We start from the raw sequence: 8431 nt of genomic DNA on the forward strand, positions 1-8431 counted from the left end.
TCTTCACTTTTACATCTGCATCGCTCAGGAGCCGCTGTTCAAAATAAAGCTGTGAAAGTGGGAAAGATCCACTTTGGTTTTAGTGGGTGACTTTAAAAGTGCCTCAGTATCTGCTTCAACATTATTTTAAAGTTGGTTTAAAATACATTATCCATCTTTATGCCGCATTATACACACCCACAAAACAATCTAGCTACTTTGAGGTATTTCAGGTCTGAAGCACTTTTGTACGACTAACTGTAATTCACTTCACTTCAGTTTTATTTATATGGTGCCAAGTCACAACCTCAAGGCACTTATATTGTAAGGTTAAGTCCTACAATAATACAGAGAAAACTGAGCAATCACACAGCAACAGTAGGAAGGAAAAACTCCCTTTTAACATGAAGAAACCTCTGACACTACCAGGCTCAGGGAGGGGCGGCAATCTGCCATGAGCAGTTTGGTGTGAGGGAAGGAAGAAAGGAGAAGAGAGAAGAAAAAGAAGAAAACCATATATTAATAAGGTTAAGGTTGAGTGCAGGTATGCACTTCAATATTTGAAATGTTTCTTTTTTGTCATTTTATAGTGCATATTATAATGTACACCTTAAGCAAATTAGTTACATTTTCTAATTTGACCATTACAGTAAAAAGGACTTTAATGATGCTACCGGGTTACTCCACAGTAGGATGATCTTGTAAAGTCATGGGGCATACTGCATACTGAGCACATAAAGAGCTGAATATAAACCAATGTATATAAGTATTGGCAGTGCTGACAGCAGTCTACCCTGACTCTTACAGGCACACACTTAACTACTGAGATGAAAACCTGTTTCCAAAAAGGGCCTTCCTAAAGACCACAAACTTGTATTATTTACTGTGATTTGGAGAATTCAGACACAAACTATATCAACTATTTTTCCATTTTCTCTTTTTAACTCATTATGATGGGTATGTGATTATTTGTTCTGGCACATAATTGTCAAAAGTTAACTAATGAACAGTTAGACTGCAGTTACCAGGGAACTCCTTCACTGGAGCCAAAGTTAATTTTAGAAATTAAAAATATAGAAATACTGTTGATTAATTGTTTGTATTTAGTAAGCTAGTTATTAATAATCATTTTATTTATTATCTTATTTGGATTAAAAATTAGGACTTAAATGTAAGACAGTGAGGTAAAAGCAGGTAGATGCTGGAGATAATGGGAACAAGAGGAGCATAGATTAGTGAATGCAGTGTAAAGAAGTCCAACAGAGAAAGGAGAGAGTGTACCAGTTATACTACTCCCACTGCCTCGCGCTGCTTAAGAGACCAAGGAAACAATAAAACCAGTGCCACACACTGTAGAGGTGTGGCACTCGTAAGGTTTTAAACAGGGAGAAATTCTTCATAGTGTATGTAATGTGTTCACAAACTTGTCGCACAGAGGGTGACCTTTTGATGTGTCCTATGGAGAATCAAGGAATCCAGCAGTGGTGGAGTGAAAAACCTCATCATCTATGAAAAGAGATTTATTTATGGGATATCTGCTGGGATATTGATTTAGAAGCCTGCAGTGCAGTATGTTCTTGGCTTTGCAAAGCAAAAACACTGCAGTGTGATACTGGAATAAGTCAGCCACAATGCAAACAGACAATATCAGAGAGTAATATCCTAAAATATGTTAACAGTAGATGTACCTGACAAACTTAAAGCCAGGTTTAATAAATGGGATAATCTCCAAATAGCACTCCCAAGTGTGGTTAGTTTTATGGCTGATTTACTAAAGTTGCGTTGTTTTCTAAACACTGGTGGAATCAGTTCATTTCAATATCAAGTCAATATCAACGTTTTTCAAAATCAGCGTTGCCGTGTTTTAACTGCCATACACCGTAAGCCTGACATGCCTCTAAAACTGGAACAAAATGGTCTTCACTGAAACTTCATCACACTGTGTGGGATGAATGAACTCTGTCAGCACCTTTACATGTTTGCACGAAAAACTGTTAAAGGTTATGTTAGGATTATGCTTTCCCTTCTCACGGTGCCAATAGTGCACAGTGGATCTGTAAGTTTGTTTATAAGTCTACTACACTGTTGCTAAAAAATGTGAAAAGTTTATTTTAAAAATGTAAAAAGCTTCATGAAGCCTCTTGTTGCAAATCAGATAAACTGCCTCGGGTAGCGTTACTTCAGTCTGTGACACTTTGGTCTCAAGACTGCAAAGTTTGCGAGTGTTAAAAAGAAAATGGAGATGAGGAGTTCTTTGTAGTGAGTCTGTACTGAATAGCTGGGTTCAAATGAATTATAACTACTGCACACAATCAATAAGTTCAGCAAGGAGGAAGAACTTGTGGATTAAAAAGTGAACGTGGCTGTGTTTCACAATATAACTCATATAACAAAGAGGAGCTTGAAACTAGCTGACTGGTTGCTTGTTCTTGTAGCTTTTTCCTTTTACTCTGCATCTCAAAGACTTTATTTTCCCCCAAATACCACTACATCTTATAAATTACATTAAATATTACTTACTCTTGGAATTGAATTTCCTATTTTTAGGAGAGACCTGTAGATAGTCTCTCATGTCCAACAATATACTAACACATTGTGTATAGGCTAGAACTAAATCAATGATAACCTAAGTAGATCTCTATAAATAGCAGATTAATGACATCCAATCCTGCTCTTGCTTTTAAACCTACTGCAGCATCTGCTGCTTTCCCAGGAGAACCCCATTGATTTTGGTGCTTTTTTCTCATTATCCAAACTTCATACAGCATTTATGTTAATGAATAAGGTAAATACCAGATTTAAACCTAGTGGGAGTGACCCCCCACAGAGGGACAAAAGGACCCCCTGATGATCCTCTAATCGCCTGAGCCAAGGTGTGAAACTGGGCGTGGGTCCCAATCAGCCAGGGTTTCGGGTGAGCTCATTGTCAAACCTGGCCCCACCTCATCATGCGAATTCCTGAGGTCAGATGGCCCAGGATGTGAGTCGGCGTTAAGGCGTCTGGGGAGGGAACTCAAAACTGGATTATAGATGGCAGAGAGTTGGTGTTATAAACCACCGCCTCTGTTCAAAGATGGTCGCTCACAGTGGACATAGATGGCTTCTTTCACTCCTCTTTCAAACCATCTGTCCTCTCTGTCCAAAATGTGAACATTGGCATCCTCGAAAGAGTGACCTTTATCCTTTATGTTCGAGGATGCCAATGTTCACATTTTGGACAGAGAGGACAGATGGTTTGAAAGAGGAGTGAAAGAAGCCATCTTTGAAGATCTTTGAACAGAGGCGGTGGTTTTCGCATGATAAGGTGGGGCCAGGTTTCACAATGAGCTCACCTGAAACTCTGGCTGATTGGGACTCACACCCAGTTTCACACCTTGGCTCAGGCGATTAGAGGATCATCAGGGGGTCCTTTTGTCCCTCTGTGGGGGGTTACTCCCACTAGGTTTAAATCTGGGACTCCCCACCATTTGACCTTAGAACTGAAGAAGCTTCTCGGATGAGAGGTGAAACGTCTTCAAGCAAGAAGTCCAGACGCTTTTCTTTGCAAGCTCCTTTGACTACGATGACCTGGATGACTGAGAACCTTCACAGACATTTTAACTGATATCCTTTAAAATTAGCAATAATAACCTCAAATTGGCAAACTAACTAGTTCAGTTCCCCCAGTGGACCAGTAAAGCAGCAAACCGTGCCGAGTCAATCTGAGTAGGTACAAACGGAAAAGATGCTTTTGACATGTATGACTGTTTTGGCCTCCAAGCACTTTCAGCCATCCAGATTTAATTCAGGCTACCTGGTGCATCATTCCTTTTCTATCCCCAATTCCCAAAAGCAATGCACATCTATAGTATGTGGAACATCGAGCTGTGTAATATGTATGGAGCTAACTGTGTTTACTATTAAAATGGATCTAAAGGTTTAGTTTTTTTCCATCCCCTGACAAGCATGACCTCAATTTGAAACCTTAACCTCCATTTCCAGTACACACTGAAACAGAAAAAGGCAATTCCATAGTCAGTAACACCACAAGTGGAAAAGCCATTAATCTTAAAAGAAGCAGTGCTATCTATGTTCTGTGAATCATCACGTGCACTTGATTGCTCCTTTTTGCCTTCTGGGCTTGTTAGAGGACTTGTGCTTTGACGGTGTTATGTTGGAGCTTTTAACCAATCACTGAGGCACTGCTGAGAGGCTATCCATCACATTCTGGGTTCAACTGACAGGATCAAATATCAAATATTCAACTCAGACATTGGTCTGAATTTAAAGAGCTTGTAAAGCTCTTTAAATTCACTTCAGCAGATTGAAATAACCTTAAAGATAGCGCAGAGAGGTTTGTCTGTTCCTGTCAGTGTGTTTCTGTTGTAGCCTCATTGTGATGAAACACAGAGAGAGTGTTTGCAAAATGAGAAATGGCAGAAGGAGAAATAAAAGGATAAGATGGAGTGAGTTGAGGAGAAAGAGATCATCAGGATTAAGGTAAAAGAGGTGAGCACTGGTTTGTGTGATAACATACAGGAACAGGATTTTCCCAGCTGATTAGCTTCTTCTATCTCGTGCACACAATCATTTTCTGTCCAGTTAAGAGTTTTCATGATGTCAGTAGGGATTCTTAATCTTTCTGTCAATGGAAGGACCTGTGGGGCAGTTTATCAGTAGGGACAACACTATGCTCTGTCATCAAATGTGATGGAAGGCTCACTGTGGCAGAACATTTGATACTGGCAAAGATTTCTTTGTACTAGCTGTTACTTTAATCTTCACGGGTTTCTGTGCAAATAAATTCCAATACAGGTGTTATATACAATGTTATATATGGCTAACTCCATATTATATAAAATACTAACAGCATTATACTATATGGTTGCATTGTTTTTAGAAAACATACTGAATGTTGCCATTCTTTAAGCACATACATAATAATAATTAAAATTTCCTTTATTTGTTTGGTGTGAACATGTAAAGTATGCATATAATGCTGTGTAAGGTTTTAGGAACCTTACTGTTAAGCTTATTTATTTTAAAAGTGGCCACTGTAATATAATTTTTGTGAGTGTCTGTGAGAGCATTTTGGCAGTAACTTGTTTTTTTTGTTTTTTTAACCTGACATGACGGGAGAGTAGTGGTTTTGACTTGGCAATTAAAAAACAGCACAACCTCAAGTACACTCTGTATTATTATTATTATTATTATTTTACTCGAAAATGTAAACAAATATAAATTGAACATCATGCTTTACTCAGTAAGACCTGAAACTAGTGACTGGGATAATGGAGGAAAATACTGCTCAGACCATTTATCAAGTGAGAAGTGAGGTCGTTTACACTTCTACAACTGAATTTAGTTTTCTGAGACAGAAGTCTCGTTCCCGGCTGGTCATTAGAATAAATAAATAACTTATCAACACTTCACTGTCAGACTGTCTTTTATAAACATTGCTATGAATTTCTGAATTTCAGCTCTTGAATTACCATTACAAATAACGAATTTGGCTGAAGAAATCTGAAAATATGCTTTTCCTGTTTTTAAAGTGCAGATGTTTTGTGTTATTTCCTTTCCTTTTCTTTTTTTTTTTACAATAAATGAAATGCTTGTCCATTTTTGTATAACGATGTTCATAACATATTACATTATTTTATTCACACAAACTGTGTCATTTTTTCCCTAAAAATTTAGCACTACAATCCAGCAGAGCAGAGTTGCACCAGTCTGTCACATGAAAATTAATAAAATGATTTTATGCATTAGTAAAGTGGATGCATGTGATAAGACGCGGAATACTAAACAAAGCATGAAAAAAAATCTCAATTTCATCATAAAGCCTCTTTGATTCGCTCTGTTAGTACTCGCCAGCTACACTGCTGTTTGTAAAAGACCACATCAGAGTATCAAGCACAAACGTCAGCAACAAGTTCTCATTAGCATTCATTACCAAGATTACACCAGAGCTCTTTAGCCTCTATGCATCCAAAAGACCCCATCTGCCCCACTTTGTATATTCCCAAATCCTGCTGCTCAAGCATATGCACAAACTGATAAGGCTGAAGCTACTATCTGCCTGGCACACTTCTGCGTGGAAAGTCACAACCAGCTTATCCTTCTGCCTCGCAAGCATGAAGCTGAAAGGAATCTGATTAGCTTGTGGTGAATCATTCCCAAATAATAATAACAACAACAACAAAAAAAGCAAGAATAACATTTTTTTTGCCATAGATCACCTTCCCAGGAATGATGTTGACACTTTCCATACATTAATAAATACTGTAAGTTTGTGTGGTCAATTTTTTTTATACCAGTTGGTTTAAGGCAAGACCAAAAAATAGTCACAAAACACATTTTCATGCAAATAATTGTATTTGTTTTGAAACAATTTCTTTCTTCTACTTTCTCTTTTGAGATCTGCTTTTCTTCTATAAAAGAATGGCATCTTTCTATACAGACAGTAAGAGGTGGAAACAATACATGAGCTGCCTTTTTACATACATCCACGCTGAGTTCAGGTATTAGCTCTACACGCAACAGGGGGGCAAACCTACAAATAGGAACAATAACAATTTCATCAGCTTCAGAGGGAAAATGCCTATCTTCACATTTCACTAATGAAATGTTTACAGGGTGAGCAGAATAATAAGCAGAACGTTTCCTCGGGCACAGACAGTAAAGCTAACATCTCTCTGACTGACTCACAGCTGTCTGGCTTATCAATGCACCAATGCAGAAATGTCCTTTAAAGAGAGAACAACTAACTTTTTCAAGGGCTTAGATTTAAAGTTTATTTCAAAGCTCTCATCAAATTTTAAATGTGCATCTGTTGCAGACAGAAATCACTTTGGAAACACATTTAATTTTGCTCCGGCTCCAATTTGAGGGAGTCTGTAGTCTGACACACTTGCAAATAAGACTTTCAAAAAACAGTTACATCCAGTTGTAATTATTTTCATCTTGAATCAAACCAAAACCAAGTTACAGAGTGATCTGTTACTTGTGTATGGCACAGTGCAGGTCCGGGTAGCAGTCAATCAGATATTAAAACTGACAGCAGAACATACTGCATATTAAATGCACGTGTACCCTTTTTGGTACAGGGAATGCCCTAAATGAACATTGCACTGGTTATATTTTGGGTGAGAATAACTAAAGAAAATCAGAAAAATGTTTTTGTTTTCCTTTTTTTTTTTTTTTTTTTTTTAGGGATGCTGTTTGTCGTCTTCTGCTTGTGTACATCCTCAGGCAGCATGCAGCTGTAGAGGAGAGAAATGACGAAAGACTTAAATTTAAGACTTTAGATAGCTGACAGTTACACAACCAAATGTGACTTCTTAGCACATGAATGCCCAGCAGGCTGTTTCCCACTGTCGCCTATTACAGCTTACCTGTCAGCAGCACTGTGGCATATAAGGGGGATTAATATAAGATGAAAACATAACGCATGTCATGCACATATAGTATATATGGAGAATGAAAATTATTTTTCTTAATGTAGGAAATAGCTTGGTTGGGAAAACACTGGAAACATTTGATTCCAAGTGGTTATATAAATTAGAATTATTGTATTATAGTTTATTTGAAAAGATACATTATTATAGAGGAAATAGCATCTGCACACAAGGCATGAGCGAGAACATGATTGAATCAAACTTTGGGGTTGAAATCTTGTTTTCTGTGGTTCCTTTTGGCACCAACACTTGACAATTATGCAGAAAGAAATACATCAAAGAAGAGAAGCAACTCCTCCACTCAGAGATACTTCATTAGAAGACACAATGTGGTCAGTGTTGAAAGGGAAGCAAATGTCCACAAGCACAGGTGCACTGGTACTCGCACATCAGTTTCATATTCTGCTCTACACATTTAATTCTTCCTATAAGGTTTGCTAAAACAAACTGAGGAAATATTGAGATTTTTACACTGATATAAGAAAGAAGGAAGAAGCAACAAAATACGGTTTTCAGGCTGAAAACTCAGAGGACTGATGTTTTAGCCCCTGGTCAAAGTGAAGTCAGTCTGTTCCCTCATACACGCAGTCAGTTTGTTATTGGCTCCAGTAGCTACAATGTCTGACATGCTTATTCCTAATTAGACTTTCAGTGTCACACCTATGTCCTCGCTACGTTCAGGCTGAGAAACATGGAGCAGTCCAACATGCTGTGATTAATGCTGCTGTCCAACAGAAGCATTTTAATTGAACAACACAGACTTTGGGGATGAAGGGAATTTCAGTTTGTTGAACCTGCTTCGGAGAAATGTACCGTGTTCATGTTTAGTGATTACTCCTCTCACCTCGTTGCTCCACAAAGCCATTAGAGCTGAGCTCTGGCTTGGTGAATTTATGCTCTCAGGACTCCACAGATCTGTGTTCAAGCTGATTAGAGGAGGTAGAGCAGCTCCTTGTGCATGCTGATTAAAGCAGGCAATTCATGATCATTTATACTTGTTAATTAATTGTTATTTT

The sequence above is a fragment of the Astatotilapia calliptera genome, chromosome 6, assembly GCF_900246225.1.
Source record: "Astatotilapia calliptera chromosome 6, fAstCal1.2, whole genome shotgun sequence".
NCBI classification, from domain to species: Eukaryota; Metazoa; Chordata; class Actinopteri; order Cichliformes; family Cichlidae; genus Astatotilapia; species Astatotilapia calliptera.